This window comes from Falco punctatus (genome assembly GCF_963210335.1).
Source record: "Falco punctatus genome assembly, chromosome: 5".
Lineage (NCBI taxonomy): Eukaryota > Metazoa > Chordata > Aves > Falconiformes > Falconidae > Falco > Falco punctatus.
In genome coordinates, this window is record NC_137584.1 from 62426967 (window position 1) to 62447095 (window position 20129).

Here is a 20129-nt window from a genome sequence, read left to right on the forward strand (position 1 = left end):
AGACTTGCTGAGCAGCAGAGGTTGCTTATATCAGTATATCCTTGATGGCAAAATAGCTTTGATGCAGAATGTTCTGCAAAAACCTAGCACTTCTGATTTTATTCACTACTCTTCTTCCACCTTCCTGCAAATAGATTTATTTCTGTGCAGCAAAAAAGCATCACAGTGGGTTTTTTCTGCTGGTGGTGCTTCAAAATTTCTGCATATTTCTCACATGCAAACAAACCTCTCAGTTTTCTAAGTGTGCAGAGTAAATTGAAGGGTGGGGTCTGAAGCTGCTAGTGTACACACAGCTTCTGGTGGGAAGGGGCTCAGTGTCTATGCTTCCAGGCTCAGCCTTTTGCTTACCAAGTCTCATCTCTAATCAGAAACATGCTTGAGCATGGAAGTAAACCAGCAAAGAATTTGGTCCCTGTGGTGGTGGTGAGTGTCACTGGCTAGTGAGTTGCGATGTTATTTATTTTTTTGTCTTTTGAGTCTCTTCTTAGTGGTGTATATTGTGATACATCTGCAAGGGGGATGCTGTGTGACAGCTGTGCTGGTACATGCAATGACACAAACATTCACCCCCTTGAAAATAAGATTCTGAATCAACTTCTTCAGAGAAAGCCCTAAGTAGTCTTCAGAGTATTCAATGTGAAGATGAGCAGAGGAAAGATCAGAAGCAAGTGGAAATAATGATTAGGGAGGGGATGGGAGAAAAGGAAAGAAAAAGTAGTCGCAACTGTAGTGGTTATTTATCAATATCATACTGCTGGGTTTGACTTTCAACAACTCCTAGCTCTGTTCTTGCCCCGAGGTGTGGGGCCTCAGTTCACCTAAACCACATTTTTGTATCAGGCTTTCCTGCCCACCAGCTTAGGACCTGACAGAGAGAGATGAAACAAATATACCATATGAGGGAACAAAAGGAAAAAATGGGAAAAGGAGGAAGAAGGCTGTCAAATGAGGATGTGGCATGCTTGTGTACAGAGCCCTTTGGTGGCTTCCAGCTTTTCACATCCTTACACAAAGCAGCCATCTTCTGATGATGGGATGCAGCCGTAGGGTTGTGTGCATCCATGTGTTTGCGAAATGCCTGGGGAGAATGCGGTGAACTCATGGCTTCCACAACGCTTCAAGTGCATGACTGGACATCACCTCCCCAAATAAAAACAGGTGCAGAAACAACATCACAGTGCATAGCAGCTTAGACACTGACAGGTATGTCCTGGTAAATGTGTTTATGTTGTGGGGGCTAACATCTGCAAAGCAATTATCTCAGCTGAAGTGGAGATAATTAACTAAGAAATAAGTGAAAAGAAAATATATTTTCTGAGATCTGATGATACTGCAGAACTGCAGTCTTCTACACTATTTGAAATGTGTTTTTGTGTTAAAAGGAAGGGCCAGATCTTGATTCTTCTGGAAAACCCTTTAAAAAGAACTACTTTCTCTGGGGTGACTAAGCAAGGCTGTATGTAAGCAGCTTTCAAGGCCACATGCTGCTGTTATATCCTGTCTTGTGCTAGGGCGGTGGCCAGGCTTTGCAACCCATTAAACCAGGCACTGGCAAACAGAATGTGTCCCTGGTTCAGAGTGAACTGGGTTTTTAAAATCAATATAGCATTTGGTACTGTATCAGATACCTGGGATAAATCCAAATTATACTTTCAGAAAATAGTTGCATTTATGGCCCAAATGTGTAATCTTAGTGCTTTTTATGTTTAAGAAAACTGAAGTTCCACAAAACGTGCTGATTTTCTTCAACCATATTTTCGTAGCTTGTAGTTTCCTAGTCTTGGTAGACTTGAACATACTTCTTTCATGATACTCTTGAGCAGACTTTCATTATTTTGCTCAGGATTGACACCAGGTAACTGGCACAAGTTTCCCTAGATCAACTGCTTTAGTCATTTCTCCTCTCTCTTTTTTTTTTTTTTCAAAAAAGAAAAGGTCAGGTTTCTACCCTTTGTTATCTTCTTAGGTTTTGTTATCTTCTTATTACTGAGTGCTTAAAAATAAATTCTGGTCTGAAGAACTCCTTAGCTTAACCTTCAGGATTTTGGATGCAAGTTTGAACCTGATGGTTTTGAAAAGAAGTAATTTTAGCAAATGTTTTCCTTGTGTTCTTTTTTCCCCAAACAATAAGCTGCTTGTTCCACTCACAGCTCCATATAGAATTATTTGTTCTAAAGGTGGCACAGCAGTCTGTCTTAAACCTCTTTATTTTTTCTGTACCCCATTTCTAATTATAACATCTATATTAACTTGATGTCTGTGTGGATTTATCTATTGTACAAGTTTTTTTAATGGCTTATCTTCAGTTTTAATGAAATGGCTACTGATATTTTAGTTATTCCTTTCATTCCTTTGAATGGAAATTGTGTATTACATTTTATAGCTGAAAGTGTTCCTTTTCTTCCCTCTGTATAACTGTTGTCATTTTTAAAAAACTGTATCAAATGTTCATATCTATTTTTAACCAGGACAGATTTTCCTAAGCATATTTTTCTTTCCTTAACATTTGTGGAAATGTACTTACTGGTCATCCATTCCTCAAACAATTCCCACTTAAAATTGATTTCCAAGTGTGCTAGCAACCACTAAATCTTTTGGAAGATTCATGTTTCAGGTATGCCAATCTCTGCTTTAGCCTGCTCCCATCACATAAAGGAACATTACATCATGATAATCTCACCTTGGCAAATCTGTTTTCTTTATATTTTATCTTTAAGTCAGTGATTAATACTTTGACCATCAGAGAGAAGGCAGATACTGAATTATCCTGTAAGGCATAGCGTGGTAAAAAAATGCTCTTGCTTATTCCTTTTACAAAAGCTATAGGAGCTTCATTGCTAGCATCATAAAATATCCATTAGAAGTCCCTCTTGCAGCACATCATTCTCCAGTTCTAACAAATAAATGAATTCATCTCATAATTTTGACATTCAGGGTGCAATCTGTGCTACCAGTAGCCATCACTTTTCTTCGGTGAGCTTACCCAGTTCAGAGAAGGGTTTTATGTCAAGTGCCATTTGAGCTTGGTTTTGATGCATGAGGGAGACACAGTAAAGCTGGATCCAGCACTGAGCAGGTGAGAAACAGAAGCAGCTTACTGATCATGTGGGGGCTGACTGAGGAGGGCCTGTTCATCTACTGACTGTATAATCACAGTTCTGAACCAGATGGGCTGAAGTTGGAATGAATCTTTCATTTAGGTTGGAAAAGACCTTTAAGATCATCAAGTCCAACCATTAACCCAGGACTGCCAAGCCCGCCACTAAACTATGTCACTAAGTGCCACATCTAAGCATTTTTAAATACCTCCAGGGATGGCGATTTCACCACCTCCCTGGTAGCCTGTTCCAATGACTGACAGCCCTTTCAGTGAAGAAGTTTTTCCTGATATCCAATCTCAGACTCCCCTGGCACAACTTGAGGCCATTTCCTCTTGTCCTATCACTTGTTACCTGGGAGAAGAGACCTACCCCCACCTTGCTACACCCTCCTCTCAAGTGGTTGTAGAGAGCAACACAGTCTCCCCTGCGCCTTCTTTTCTCCAGGCCAAACCCCAGTTCCCTCAGCCACTCCTCATAAGACTTGTTCTCTGGACCCTTCACCAGCTTCATTGCCCTTCTCTGGACGTGCTTCAGCACCTCAATGTCTTTCTTGCAATGTGAGGCCCAAAACCTCACACATCAGTGCTGAGTACAGGGGGACAGTCACTTCCCTAGTCCTGCTGGTCACACTGTTTCTGATACAAGCCAGGATGCTGTTGGCCTTATAGACCACCTGGCTCATGTTCATCCAACTGTTGACCAACACCCCCAGGTCTTTTTCTGCCAGGCAGCTTTCCAGCCACTCTTCTCCAAGCCTGTAGCGCTGTGTGTGGTTGTTGTGACCCAAGTGCAGGGCCCAGCACTCAGCCCTGTTGAACCTCATACAACTGTCCTCGGCCCATCAGTTCACCCTGCCCAGATCCCTCTGCAGTCTTCCTGCCCTCAGGCAGATCAACACTCCCCCTCCAGCTTGGTGTCACCTGCAAATTTACTGAGAGCGCACCCAATCACCTCATCAAGATTGTCAAAAAAAAATATTAAACCAGACTGGCCCCAGTACTGAGCCCTGGGGAACACCACCTATGACTAGTCACCAGGCAGATGTAACTCCATTCATCACCACTCTTTGGGCTCAGCCATTCAGCCAGCTTTTTACCCAGCACAGAGTACACCTATCCAAGCCATAACCAGCCAGTTTCTCCAAGAGAATTCTGTGGGAGAGGATTCCAAAGGCTGTACTAAGGTCCAGGTAGACAATATTCACAGCTTTTCCCTCATGCATTAAGCGAGTCATGTTGTCATAGAAGGAGATCAGGTTTGTTAAGCAGGACCTGCCTTTCATAAACCCATGCTGGCTGGGCCTGATCCCCCAGCTGTCCTGCACATGCCACATGATGTCACTCAGGATGATCTGCTACATAAACTCCCCTGGCACCAAGGTCAGGCTTACAGGCCTGTAGTTCCCTGGATCCTCCTTCCTGCCCTTCTTGTAGATGGTTATCACATTGGCTAACCTCCAGTCTTATGGGACCTCTCCAGTTTGCCAGGACTGTTGATAAATGATGGAAAGCAGCTTGTCAAGCTCCTCTGCCAGCTCCATCAGTACCCTCAGGTGGATCCCATCCAGCTCCATAGACTTGAGCATGTCTAAGTGGAGCAGTAGGTCGCTAACCATTTCCTCCTGGACTGTAGCGACTTCATTCTGCTCCTCTTCATGCCTGCCCTCCAGCTCAGGGGGCTGAGTACCCAGAGTGAAGCTGGTCTTGCTATTAAAGACTGAGGCAAAGAAAACATTAAATACCTCAGCTTTTTCCTCATTCTTTGTGGCAGTGTTCCCTGTGGCATCCAAGAAAGGGTGCAGATTATCTTTGGCTCTTCTTCTGTTCCTAATGTATTTGTAAAAACATTTTTTGTTATCTTTTATGACAGTGGGCAGCCTGAGTTCCAGCTGGGCTTTCACCTCTCTAACCTTTGCCCTGCATAAACTTGCAACATCCTCACAGTCTTGCCTGCCCCTTCTTCCAAAGGTGGTTAAGTCTCCTTTTTTCCCTGAGCTCCAGCCAAAGCGTTCTGTTCAGCCAGGCCAGTATTCTCTTCTGACGGCTCATCTTTTGGCACATGGGGACAGCTTGCTCCTGCATCTTTAAGACTACCTTCTTGAAGAATGTCCAGCCTTCCTGGACCCCTTGGCACTTCAGAACTATCTCCCAAGGGACTATGTCAACCAGGCTCTTAAACAGGCCAAAGTCTGCCATCTGGAAGTCCAAGGTAGCAGCTCTGCTGAGACCCCTCCTTACTTCTCTGAGAATTGAAAACTAACATCTCATGATGGCTATGCCCAAGACTCCCTCCAACTACCACATCACCCACCAGTCCTTCCCCATTTGTAAACAGCAGTCTGGAGGGGCATCTCCCCTGGCTGGCTCGCTGACCATCTGGGTCAGGCAGTTATCTTCCACACACTCCAGGAACCTCCCAGACTGTTTGCTGTCTTCTGTGTTGTATTTCCAGTAGACATCTGATAGGTTGAAATCTCCCATAAGAGCAGGGGCCAGTGAACTTGGGACTTCTCCCAGATGCTTGTAAGAATGTTTCACCTGTCTCTTCATCCTGGTTAGGTGGTCTCCCAGACTCCCACAAGATTATCCGCTTTGTTGGCTATCTCCCTGTATCTTACCCATAAACACTGAACCATACTCACCATCATTCAGTTCCAGGCAGTTGAAACACTCCCTAACATACAGAGCTGTCCCACCACCTCTCCTTCCTTGCCTACCCCTTCTGAAGAGTTTGTAGCCATCCACTGCAGCACTCCAGTCATGCGAGTTATCCCACCATGTTTCCATGATGGTGATTATGTCATAGTTTTCCTGCTGCACGATGGCTTCCAGCTCATCCTGTTTGTTGCCCATGCTTTGGGCATTGGCACAGATGCACTTCAGCTGTGCTATGGATCTCACCTCCAACCCTGGTGTGCCACCCCCAGGCTCATCTCTAACGAGCTTTTGTCTATTCTCTCCCCTCTTCTAATCTAGTTTAAAGCTGTCTCAATGAGCTCTGCTAACTCCTGACCTAGGATACTCTTCCCTCTTTGAGACAGGTGAAGCCCATCTGTTGCAGCAGGCCTGGTGCCATGTAAAATGACCCATGATCAAAAACCCCCCAAATTAGCCAATTTAGCTTTCCATTGACTTCATCTCAGAGCATGGACCCAGAGCTGCTTCTGAGGATGTGACACTGGCTAGGTGTTTCTCATTGAAATATGTTACCTTAATTTCTCGCGAAGAGTTTCACATTAATTTTCGTTTGCTGCACAGATAGGTTAAAAACATGTGTTTTCCTCCTGAGATTAATGTATAATGACATCTATCCAAAGAATGCTTAAGTATTCACACTTCAGAGAAACTGACCTTTAAGACACACTTAGTGAAAGTAAGCTAAAATCAGTATTGCATTCATGTTACCAAGGACACTTGTAATCATCTTCTTAATTGTCCTTGACAATCTTATCATTAAAGATCTTGGCATTAATTAACTATATAATGTCCCTTGCTTGATAAAATCAGCCTTGCTGGCACAATAGGCATTGTATTCCCCAGGCATTCTTTGCAAGGACTGTATCTATAGCAGGGATTGTTCATGCTACTAATGCTGCCTGGATGACACACAAACATTTGGAGCACTTAATTGTCTGAGAAGTGAGCTGAATGAAGGCAGTGGTGACGCTGTAAAATATGTTCCAACTCAGTGTTTCTTAAGGGAGCTTTTATGCCAAGACTAGTATCAGTGTTTAATTGACAGCCTCTTCACTTAGTTAATTACTTGGGCTATTGTAGCAGAAAAGAGAGAAATGGACAAAGGCATTTGTGATATCAATCACTAGCAATACAGAAACAAATATGTGAGCACTGTGAAGACCAACAGGAAAAATACTGAGTTTCATCTTTCTCCTGTTGGAGTATGATCTTTCAGCATTTTCAAAGGAAAACCTGAATCACCATAATAACATTGGTGGTTCAAAGGTGGCCAGGTTCAATGCTTTTAAAATTTTCAGATGACTGTTAGGAAAGATTACAAGTTGAAGGCTGAAAGTTCAACCTGTGTGTTGTGTATCAAAACACAGTCAGAGAGAAATTACCTGTAATTCCATATCTGCACACACAGAGTATACATATAATTAACAATACAACCCCACCTTCATAAACTGGAAAAATCTTCAAATAATGAAAGAATTGAAAGACCTTGAAATACAATACCTAGCTGAACTATACTCAGGGTATCTCAGACATCAGGAAGATTTTTTTGTAACATATGGTTACAGTGCTTACGCAACCACCACTTTCCATTTTTAAAAGTGGGCAAGCTAAAATTTTGAATGTGGCCTGTAAATCTCTCATGCTGACTCAGGTTATGCTTAAAATGTGAGCATGCGCAAGATCTTTCAAATGCACACACCGACATAGAGCAGTCCTGTGGAGAATACTTTCCAGAAAGGCACAGTCACAGCCACCTTGGTGTCTCACCCCAAGCTCTTGGGTGTTCACGCAGTACCCACCCCCAGCTGTGCCACCCGCAGATGCCAGCCACAAGCACACAGCTGCTGAAGGGAAGCAGTTTCTTGCATGGTCCTGTACAGCGCTGAGGACTTCAGTCCACGGAAAAGCAAATTTCTTCTTCAGTTCTGTAGTCCTACAATGGGTGAATTAGGGACATTGCCCATAAACTGAGGGAGCTGACAAGCCTGTCAGGTTTGGCTGCAGTGATCTTGGAACACTGTGTTGGCTCCCTACCAATGGCCATGGCAGAAATCTTCATAACTGCCAGTGAAAAAAATCCTGTCCTCCCCTCTAAGCAGAGATATAGGAGGCAAGCCTAGAAATACTGCTTACATAGCAGGATGCCTGTGCCTTTTATGGTTCTTTGTTCTGTGGTGTTCCATAACCTATTTCCAACCCAAATGTTGTGTATCACCACCAAAAAAACAACAGACTTAAGCACTGAGGTGGGAAGGGCTGTGAAACCTCCTCCCTTCACCAGCGCCACTGTACCTCCACAAGGAACCATCGGGGCATGATGAAACTTTATAAACGTGCACTTTAAAATCACTTTGGACCATCCACAACAGATTGGAGATCCAGTGCTGGCCCACCAAAGCAAAGAAGATTTTAACAAAGTTAGAAAACCTTTAAATCATACCAAAATAAATTATCGTTAGCAATTTTAACTGGAGACTCTGGCATGAATACCACTGCTGTGTGCAGCAACAGCTCAGTCCCCTGAAGTGTCTTCTATTTCCAAGCACAAAGTAATCAGTTGCTGGTATCATATTATAACGGGTAGCTCTGGGGTGCAGTTTCACTATCAACTTACGCTATGAGCTGCTGATGGAGGAAGAGGTCAGCCCTCCTCCGCTCTGGTCCAGGTTACACGTCCCTCCGTGTTCACCAGTGCCCAGCTGCTGCATGGCCAGGCTGAGCCACCTCTGCTGGCTGCTCTGACTGGAGGCTGGCAGTGAAGAAGAGCAAGCAGTTGATGGCTGAAGTGATGTGGCTTACTAAACTGATACACGGGACAGAGCAGGATACACAGAAAGGGGATCAGGAGCAACAAAACTGTCCTTCTGGGGGAGAGCCAGCATCTAGATTGGCCTCAGCACATCATGAATCCATGCGTTTGTGGTATAGGTGATATGTCTGAATGCACAGAGGCTCAACCAGAAGTTTACAAAAGTGTTCAGTTAGAAGAATCGTGTTTAACTTTGAGCAGAGACCTTTTGACTCAATGTGCCTGTTAGAATGGTTTTGTCTGTTAGCATTTTACTCATCAAGCTTCCTCAGATGCAGATTTTAATATGGAAATTACATTGCTTGTGAAAATGAGCAGACCTTTAGTGTATACTGCCTCCCTTGCTGATCCTTCTGGAAAGTCATCATTCCCCACTAAGGAAAATGGGAGCAGGTGCTGGGAAGAAGGAGACTAAGCACCATTACTGCTTCCACTGGGTCTGCAGAGATCTGCAGGTATTACCTATGACTCTCTGAAATGCTCATGCCCTGTAAAGCATCAGGTCATGCAATTTTTCCATAGAAAGCATTAATTTGCTTTTTTCCTCTCTGTTAGAATAATTCAAATTCCTAGATTCAAACAATTTTTTTCTTATCTCACTCTGTTTTTACTTTGCACCTTTCTTTTTTTCCTAGAGATTTCCTTTCACCTCTTGTTAACCATTTTGCAGAACAGATTTCACAAAACGATTCCAAGGCAAATACAAAAGGGTTGCAAAAGTTTGAATTCTCCAGAACTACCTTCCAGACTCCCAGAAAGAGTTTGAGTTAATGTGAGAGTTTACTTTTCTCTCTTATTCCCATTTTTCGGGAGGGAAATATGAGCGTTGGTGAATACACTGGGGAAAGCCCACAGCTGAAGAGATGGGAAGACTTAGGTGACAAGTCAAATTCAGCAACGCAGTCAAAAGATTACTTCAAAGCTTCTGTATTTGGATCTGAACAAGGACTGAACAGAGGTCCCGAAGGCCAGTGGTGCTTCGACTTGCTGTAAGCTGAAATATGCCTTCCAGTGCATTCAGGGGCAGGGCTATATTTCACAGTTTTGGATACAGTTCACAAGCTTCCATCACCATCAGCCCCTGCCAGAATATAACTGAGGCCAGCTTCCTGTTATTTCAGGTCACTGTCATTTCATCTGCCTTTAGATGTTACATTTTCATAACTTTGAGGAATGCTATATTCGCTATCTCAACGGTTAAGCTTTTGCCCTGACTGCTTATTTTGGAAGTCATCAGATGTGTCATAAAAGTATATCAAACAGATGGGATTTGGTGGACGGGCTAAAATCAAAGACTGGGTCTATAAGGATGTGCCTTTAAATGATTGCACCTGACCTGTAGGGGTAAGCACAGCCAATCTAACATCTTGTTGTGCATCAAGTTCATTCAGATGGTTTGTGATGCTGTAGTATATAAAGAAACCACTTCTCCTGCCTTTCCTCTTATTATTATTTTATTAGTCTTGTAAAAGTTCGAAGACACAACAATAAACAAAGTATGTTGAAATTACATGCACCCAGGAAAGAGATAAACTTTGAAAGAATGAGTTGAAGGTAAGATTAAGCTGGTTTCTGGAACGGGTGTTCAGGCAAACAAGTCATGATGAGGGGGTCCAAGTCTTGGCTACTTGTTGTCCCTGTAGACACAATTTCTTGTAGAGCAGTATGGTCATTTCTGTCCAAAAGCTTGACTGGGTAGCTAACTGCAGCTAGGCATTAATTGCCTTGATGCCCACTGACACAGGGAACTCCTGTATGAAAATATCTTATTGCTCTGTGAGTCAAATTATCCCAGACCTTCTGCTTGTTCTTACTGTAGAGGTAAACAAAATGAAGGTCTGGAAAGAAAACAACTTGTGACTCACAGGGAAAAGGTGACAGAATGATAAGTATGGCACACTTGGCTGCTGCCTTCACCAAAAATCTTTCCTTTACTTAGTGCTTCCACAAGCAGTAGCTGTCCCTGTGTCCTTTTCTTTAGTTCTTCATTCTTCATCTTGCAGAACTTCTGCTGTTATTTTCTCTGGCCATTTACTAGAGCCTTGGAATGACTGAAAAAATGAATACAGGGGAAAGACTAGACTAGAAAAAATAAACTTTATGGAAAAGTGCATCTGTTATTCTCTGAAATAATCTTCACAGGCAGACTCTTCAAATGGGGTATGTCAAACAGAACCAGTCCCTGGTCAAGAGCAGTCCAGAAATGGCTGGAGGAAGATTTTAAGAGGGTTTTTTTCATTTTGTCTAGTCCTGTTTACAGGCTGGTGTCAGCTGAGGCAGTTGCAATGGTGATCAAGATTGCATAGCTAGCACCTGGATCTCAGAGTTAGTTTCCCACAAGACTGGTCAATACATGGGAACAGGTATTTTTGGCTTGCTAGCTGTAATTTTAAACTCAGCAACACAGGCATGTGTTTAGCAGATTCATCCTGAAACCTTATAAAGCCTAGACTTTTTTAAAACATGAAATGTACAAATTGCTGAATATGGTAAAGTCTCCAAAAGAGTACTGGAACTACCTTCTTTGTATTCTAAATTCCTTAAACTGCCCTTCCATAAAATGTTGAAGACATTAATTAAAATTATTGATCATTACCAGGTAAAACATACACAATGACCTATTTTAATTTCAGATTATGTGTGTCATAATACCATAGAACAGTTTGATGCAAGACAGCTCTTTGGGCAGGCACTGCTGCAAGATGAGACTTGGCTAAAATAATAAATTTTAAAAATAATTTTTAATTAAAAATTGAAACAATAATTTATCACTTGTGCATTGAAAGCCACAGCAGGTACCCACAAGATACTATATGCTGTCTACTTATGAAAAGCACTGTTAGTGTAAGCACCAACATATAGCAGCATGCAATAAGCCTGGGGCACTGACAGAGGGAGCAGCAAGGGAGAAGGTGTATAAAAGTGCAGCCTTCATTCAATTTACTTCTGATAGCTATTCTTTGCTAGTTGGATGCTAGTTGGATGGTATGACTACCTCTCTGTGTAAGAGATCTGATGTCCAATGCACACACTGGCTCCATAGCCAGTGTACATGTGCAACCACAACACTCCACCTACAGTACAAGTAAATGGTCTGCTATGCAGGTGACTTGAGAGCCACAGTGTAGGGATCGGTGCGCTTATCAAGAGGGAGACTTTTCAAAAGTGCAAAGGACAACAGAGCTTTCAGCTCCCCCTGATGCTTTAAAAAGTCTTCCACAACCCCAGTGCTTTGGAGTAAAGACGCGTCTGCCAGGTTTTGTGCAGTTGCCTGCTCCTTTGCCTTTGCAATGAGCTAAGCAGTTGCAAGGCCAGAAGTTGGGATACTGCATAACTCTGTCAGCTTGCTGTTGAGCATGGTCTGATAAGCCCTGCTGAGAGGTAGCATCTGCTGCCTCTGTTTCAGTTTAGCACTAACAGAGGTACATCTGCTGACCTATATCAGGCTGGCTTGGGACCTGAGATGAATGACTCTCAGTGTCTGAAGGTATCCATCTCAAAGGAGGATTTTATGCAGTGCAAATCAACATTATTAATTCTTTTCTAAGGCATTGGGTTGTCTCTCTCACGCTTAGTAATACTAAAAAGTAATTTAGAAAGCTCTAACTAGGAGAAAAATGTTTTCATTCAATCTGACATGCCGTAGAACCCGTAGATGTCCCCAGTTACCACATGATAATCTAGGATGGAAAGTGCTCATGCCTCTAAACCCAGCAGCTTCAAACAGGACCAATATAAAGTAGCAGAGACCATTAACTATCTTCTGAAGGCCAAATATTTACAAACGATAGCTGTAAGTGAATGTCATCTACTTCAAGGCAAGCCGAAAGCTTGAATGTCTGCCAAAGGTGAGCAAAGCCAAGTGACATGACTTGGCTCTCCCTTCCAGAGCCTTGACAGGGGCCAAGGGAGCTTGCTGTACGCATATGGCAAAGCATATAAATTAAATGTTTTTTGATGATCGCCACCAGAAAGCAGTGTCAGCAGAGCCTGGCTCTGCTCTAGTCCTGCCTCACAGGCTGCAGCAAGCAGCGCAGGGTGAAGGGCAGAAATAGCTGGACTATGTCTGAATCCGCTCACTTGTACTGCAGGTCATGAGTCCCCTTTGGTACGGTGAGGGATAAGAACAGAAAAATCTTCCTTTCTCAGTCCAGGCTTTTAATTTTGCCAACTCCTGGCAACTAACCATGGAAGAAAACACTGTGACTTTTTTCACTTGTTGCTTTGTTTTCAAAGGAGCAGTTTCCAGTGCAATTAAGACTTGTGAGGACAAGAAAAATGAGGTATTAGCATTGGCTGTTGTCAATAACTAGTCACCAGCAGCAATATTTAACATTTCACATCACAAATCTGTTTGAAGAGACAAGCCTAAATCCCATGGAACAGGAGTTATGATCTTCCTGGGATTAATAAGCACACTCTGTTAATATACATCCTAACTTTTGGAATCTGTAGCTTTAATAATATTTATACAAAAAGGAGTCTAAATAACACTGCTAATTTGAAACTAATGGCAGCTGGATGTACCATAATTTATCTCTAAGTTATAGCTGAGCATAAGATTCACAGTGCCAAAAATGCAGAGAGATTTCCTAGATATTTACCACCAATGAGTGAAATGCCTGTAATGCCGTGATGGCAGAGTCAGCGTGCACTGCTCCAACACCCGTGGCTCTGCTCAGGTTGGGAAGCATGTGCTGGAGGCAAGCAGGTTTATGACCCATGAGAAAGTATATTCTTTCTTCATGCTGAATCACATGGTACTTCATGGTTTCTAGCTCATATCACTCAATAAATAGATTAGATGGAGGATGAGTACGTGAAATAAAGTGATGCTATTTACCTCTGGGTGTAAAAGATAAATGAGTGAAAGGGGAAAACATGGCACAAAAATTTTAATGCAAGTGCTAATAGACAATGTCAATATCAATAATTCTGTGCAACACAAAAGTAATGAGTACTACAACACAGACATTACAAGAACAGAGACCTGTAATACATGCAAAGAATAAGACTGGCAGGAAAAGACAGTTTTTGCAGCCATGAACTTCCAGGCTACCTGGGAGGGGAGGATCCCTATTCATATTTACACATGGGAAGCTGCGTCATGCAGAGATTGAGAGAGGAGCATCTTTGAAGTGAGAATCAGCCTGCCACAGGCTAGGCTCACCCTTGGGGACATGCCTGTCCCTTTCCGGTCACCAAGGAAGCACAGAGGAGACAAAGTCACAACTGGAGATACCAGTTCAGTACAGATGGCTCTGAGGGACTTCAGACAGTCTCCCTGGGAAGCATCTGGCAGAGCAAGGAGTAGATGCTACACACCCAATATTCATGTACCATAACAAAAGATATTTTTCTTCTTTCCCTGAACAGTGTCTGAAAAATGTGTGTGATTAAAAAAACTTGTCATACAGTTGTATTATATTCATGTTCAATGGTTAGACAATTTAGGAGGAAAAAGAAGAAAAAAGAAATTTCTGTCAATAGACTAAAATTTTGTTTTAACTCAGTTAAAGGGAAAATGAACGAACTCTGGAGTGACTTCAGCTTAAGGAATTCAGGAATTTGCAGTCTTTCTGGAGGAAGGTTGATTCCGTTCATTTTTAGTGTGTGACCTTACATAGTGCACGTGGGCCTAGATCTGGGGGTGAGTGCTGATCCCATCCTACATTTGCAGATGATTTAATCAGGAATTTTAAAGTTGGTCCAAAGAATTGAGCACTGTTTTTACCAAAGATGTAAGCAAGTGCTTCAGATTTCAGAAATGACAGCAAGTGCTAGCGTTCAGAAGACCTCACTGGATCATTTCATCAGCTCTCTCATTAAAGTTGGATACCTTCTTTATACCCACTTACCTTCTTCACTGAATCTAATAACTTTATAGATAGCCCTAAACTGAGACTTTGGTTTTTTAGACAAGGAATTTGGAAGATCTTGAAAAAAAATAAAAATAAAAATTACTTGATCATCCTAGACCACGTTAGTGTTTGATCTGAAGCTGAGGGTACTGACTCGATCATTTCACATGAAATGCAGCTCTCTAAATCAAGAGACACATCACACTCTAAGTGGTTGTCTAAAACAGGCGAGACAAACTGCCCACTGGAGGAAGGAGTGCAGGGTGCCTACAGAGGCTAAGTAATTAGGGTTTCTGACTTTTAAAGTTAATGAGAGGAATCCTGTGCTGGGGAACTGTAGTTTGCAGTATACTATGACAAAGGCCATGCACTGAAAGCTGTGTACAAAACTGAGTATTTAAAATGTCTCTTCATCATTCCATCAGCATCATCTGAAAACATGTTGGGGCGGGGGCGAAGCAGCACACAGTGATGAACTCCGAGGCTGTGCCACAATGTGGATGTATACAATGAGGCAGAGTTAAGACCGTTCAGGCAATTTCATGTTTTAACTGATGACATGAAGTCATCGGCTTACATTGGATTTCCCCCAGTATAACTTGGTCTGTAGAAGAACTTAAATGATCTTTTAATGAACTCCATCTTCGCTGGTGACCCATGAAACAGTTTGCAGTGTGCAAATCGGGCCAGTGTTATTAACAGGCTCAGCAAAGCTGCTGTTTTCACACATTGCTCATGAAAGCATTGCAGCAGAAAAGGTCGCTGCTGCAGAGGAATGCTTCCTCAAACAATTCACTTACAAAATATTTTTTTGTCCAGGTTTTGCACACTGGATGATACAGCTTAAAAAATCTCAGTTCTGCCACCTCCCCGCCCTGCTTCAGTGCCTGGGAAGGAAGTTCTCCCTAAATTGCAAGTGGAGCATGTCTCCAAATGTTCTATCTCCTTCACAGGTGGTAATGTTCTCCTGGCAGTGACAACCAGCCCCAGCTGTTGAAACATTTTGAAGCTGATTGTACTTATGAAGGGTTACTTCATGTGATGAAACTTCGATCAGTAGTCCAAATATAGGATTACTTCTAGCCCCTTTGTTTTGAGAACTGTTTCACTTACTACCACATGGGCTTAAGCACATTGAAGGATTTTGCCCTCACAGGCATCAGTTTGGTAGATCATTTGCAGGACTGTTTTGTAAGCTCAAAGTAGTGATGGACCTGAAGGGGTCAGTGATAGCATCGCTGCATGCTAAAGATATGCAAACATAAAGGCATCATATGGAAAAATATGTCTGTAATTAAGTCTTCATTGCCAGAGAAAAAGCAAAGAACAAAAAAAACCTGGCATTTTTGTCTCCCAAGTTCCTCATGTGAGCTAATGACTTCTCTGTCTTCTCTGACTTACAGAGCAAAGAATAAATTATTTTGGAGGAACCAGAAAACCCTTCATTTAAGTAAGATTCTCAGAAACACTTACAAATGCCATATACAACTATTCATCTTGGCGATTTTCTGGTATGTGCTGCAACAATATGTTATTTACCATATTTGTAATAAATTAGCATTGGAAGATAGTGTATATGGAAAACCATTATAAAAGTGGATTGCAAAGCACGTAGAGCAGACATAGTTTTTTTCATATATCATCCCAATTCTTAATGGGATCTTAAGGCTCTATGGTTAAGTAAAATAGTGTTATAAGAGCACATTAAGTTTTCTTCTGCCTTTCTTTTCATGGAAAAAGTAAGAAATATGTCCACTGAGGTTTCAGCTCTGGAAACTGTTGCCAGTTGCTACCCAGGACTGAGCCTTTTGCAATGGCCAATGTATTTCCAATAAATAAATTACAATTATATAGCATCAAAGTTTTGGCACAGGGAAATATTTAAGTAAAACAGCACTTTGATAACAATTCCTGTGTGAGAGAAGAAAGCACAAACATCACATGTGGGTGATGTGAATATACATATATGTATACATATACATATACATAGCTCGTTCATGTGTAAACTAATAGAGAACTAATTATGAATACTTCAATAGAGAATGTTGTATATTATGGTTGCTATAGTGTCTTTAACTCACCCTGCTATGTCATGGGAACTTTAACCTACAGTTTATTATCTGCTGTATGATGCACACCTAATTTTTAATTTTGGTTCATGCAGGGATTCATAATGGACTTTCTTATGCATCACTTCAGGAAAAATGTTAAGGAGGTGAGAATGCTATGAACATTTTTTGAAGAGGGATTATGCTTAAATGTTTGTTTTCTGTTATTCCTTTCTTAATAATAAGTTTCTTTTTGGTGCTGGAGGAGGAGTGATACAAAGAACTAGGGAAAGAATGTATGTTACTATGAATTTTGAGTTACAATAAATGTAACTGTGTGTTCAATTAGGGACACAGCTAGGTGAAAGCGCATGTTGAATTTACCTTGAAAGACAGCAAAAATGTGTGTCTCCTGACGTATGTGGTTGTAGCATCAACAAACATTGACATGTATCAAAGTACAGGTATGTGCATGTAGAAATCCAAAGTCCTTAATACTATTATCTCCAGTGGTGTTTTTTTTTTCTCTATGCCTCCTGTAAGAAAGCCTCCACTGTCATGTTTGCAGTTTACATTGTTCTTCCACTCTTCAGTGTTATTCAACACATTTTCTTCTAGGCACAATCAAGAACTGGAATGAATGAAGTTTATGAGTACACATCTTTGCTCATACTCCTCCTATACATTTCAAAAGTGTAAATAAATTTATTCAAAATTCATGAAAAATGTGCCCCAGTTTTCTTCTCCTATTTATCTTTTCTGCCATTTTGTCTGTTATTGTAAAATTCAGGGATTTCAGTAGCTGACAAGGGCACAAATGGTTTTAATGGAAAGGACCTTGCTGAGTGCCACTGACAACTGGGGGAAGTTGGGGATGTATGTATCTTGGAGTTTTTGGTTAGGAGATTGGCACTACTGGAACGATGTAATTTGAATGATGAAAAATAATTCATGGTGAATTTTTAAGGCATTCAAGGAGTTCCACTAGAATTTGTTTTTACATGCATTTCTATTTTAACAAAGAAAACTATCATACAGTATTAGAAGAAATGAGCATGAAATTAAAAGTTTTACCATAAATGAGAGAGATGTCGAGGCACGCTTTAGAAACACATTCCTAAATTGAATTTGGCCTTGAGTCTATGCAGGCACGAGAGTCACAAGCAAAAAGAACACAAAGCTCAAGCTAGGCTTAGTGAGATACTTTCAAGCTTTGTAGTATATCCCCTAATAACAAATACATGCCTGAAAATCTCTTTGCTATTATACAGCTCCTGTGAGATAAGGATGTGTTAGATATTAACCCTTCTCCATTACTTTTGTGGTTGTTGTAACGCAAAAAAAAACTCATTAAAAAAAGAAAGTTCAAGACTGAAAGTTGTCATAAAGATCTTAATTGCTAGGCATGAGCCAACATGCCTAGGGAGCAGCTGGCAGTTGCTCATCTCCCCGAATGGTATTGGCAGGTAGCAGTCAATCCTTTGCAGACTGGTGAGCCTTGAGGGCAAAATGGGAATCCGGGCTCCTATCCTACTGGAGCAGGCTGGAGGACACGGGGATGGTAAGGGAGGCACTGCTGCTGCACGGTGATGCTCTGCGCCAAGAGCCGTGTGGGATGTTCGTTAGAGGTGAGAGGAGTGTCCTTCTGCAGGGCGAGATGGAGCAAGCAGGGCAGCTGGGAGGTGGTAGGGCTCCAAGTGAGGGGAGATGAAAGGAGGCAAAACTGAAAACAAGTATGCACGCCTCCAGGTCTCCAAAGGCTAAAGCTGTTAAACTTTGGAACCACACTAGCTCCAGGAAATAGCTGAAGTTCACATCCTATCCCCACTGCATTTAGCTGCACATTTAGTCTTAAGTTTATTTTTAATTTTATGGCCAGTCCACATGCCACCGGTTGGTCTGTGCTCCTGGCCCTGCCGTATTTACTCAGGAGATTCAAATAATTATCTTTTTTTTTTTTTTTTTTTTCACTTCTTTTTTTTTTCTTGGTAGTACAATGCTAAATTGGACAGAAACTAACTCCCACATTCCCCAACTTTCCTTACCCGTTCCTGGTTATTTTTTTCATATTTCCATAGTAACTTTTACTTTAAGAATATACAAGAAGGCAAAGTAAGCAAGGTGGTTAAACAGTTAAGGTTATTAAATTATAGTAACACAGGAATCTCCTGCATAATTAACAAAGTGCTTTAAATCATTATGAATCCAGGAGCTGAGGAATTAAACACTTAACCAAGGGGACAAGTCTCAGCTTTTCCTATAACCAGGAACCTCAGCTGGCACATCTGGACCTTGCATATAAAGGGGACCCAGCCAAGGGAGGCCAGCACTAAGGCTTTGTCACCTCCCCCACTGGGGGCAGAGGGAAGAGGAGGTGGCAGGAGGTGTCCTAGATGTCCAGCCTCTTAGCATTGCACAGCAGAAGGAGGATGAGCAAAGGGAATCCCTTCAGGGGATGCTCCCTTAGGCTTTCCCGACCCACTATGGGACTAAAGGAGAAAATCCGTCACTCAAGGGAACAACTGTAGCAGATGGATTTTCCCCACAAACACTAAAAGAATCTGAAAACCCACAGTAGCTGTAATTACAGCAGGTTTGACAATAATATTAATCTTGGCTGAGGTTAGGAACACAATTCTCTGAATGTGGAACATTCAAAGGGAGTTAGTCATAACACAGATGGCAAAGCCAGCCACAGCATGGAAGATTTTACTACCGATCAGGGTTGGAGCTATGATGAACCTCACAGCGCATCGAAAAGAAAATGTCTTTAGAGCATCTCAGATTAGTACTCAGATAATGCTCAAAGCCTTAGCACATTTGGTAGAGGCTTTTTCTTAAAACTAAGCCTAGTTTACCACAGCATTTTTAAATTGTTGTCACATTTCCATGGAGCAGAAAAGTTTATGTTAGTCGGATGTGGTTTCAGGAGAAAGTTTTAAAGAAATGTCCTAGTCCAACTCCTTCACGGATCCTGTGTTACATGTATAGGAAACTCTCACGCATTCCTCTGTTGCTAGCGCTAACACCTCTCACCAAACCCCTGCAAACAGTGCCCTGTCTGTGTGAAATCAACAGTGCCGATTTCTGCTGGATTTTGTTAAGTGCCTGAGTTCGTGGTAGAAATCTGGCAGACAGTGGGAAAAAATGAAGGTTTAACTGGCACCACAACAGTGTTAAAAGGGGGATTAGTATTAGCATGTGCTTTGAATTCAGAGTAATAGAAGTAAAACCAGACGCGTTTTGTTTGGCATCTATTTCATGTCCCAGTGAAACTGGCATACCACCATTTGATCAGGCACAAAGCCATCCCAACAGATGGTCCCCAGCAGCAGCAGCCAAGAGACCATGTATGAACATCAAATGTGTTTGCGAAGGGCAGGACTCCAGGCTGCCAATGTCAAAATTGTTTTCCATTCCCAGCTTCTATGCTGATGGCTAGTGGGCCTATGCTCCGCTGGCCTGGGGACCAACCCAGCACCATGGGGAGTGTGTATGGGCAAGGGTGTTGTCAGACCTTTTGTGCCCGCCTCCTTCTGGCCTTTCGGAGGAGGACTTCACCATGCGACTGAAAAATGCTCCTGGACACACTGTTTGGGTTTAAATAGAAAGAT

At 42.0% G+C, this 20129-nt stretch overlaps 1 protein-coding gene across 1 annotated transcript in view; it reads right to left on the bottom strand.

Moving 5' to 3' along the window:
• The window catches only part of RFX6 (regulatory factor X6), a 74567-nt gene continuing 54438 nt past the window's right edge, over nucleotides 1-20129 (bottom strand). The window contains exon 19 of the mRNA XM_080389702.1: nucleotides 1-20129. This exon is cut by the window's right edge and continues 18255 nt beyond it. The gene's annotated coding sequence lies outside the window, so the exon portion shown is untranslated.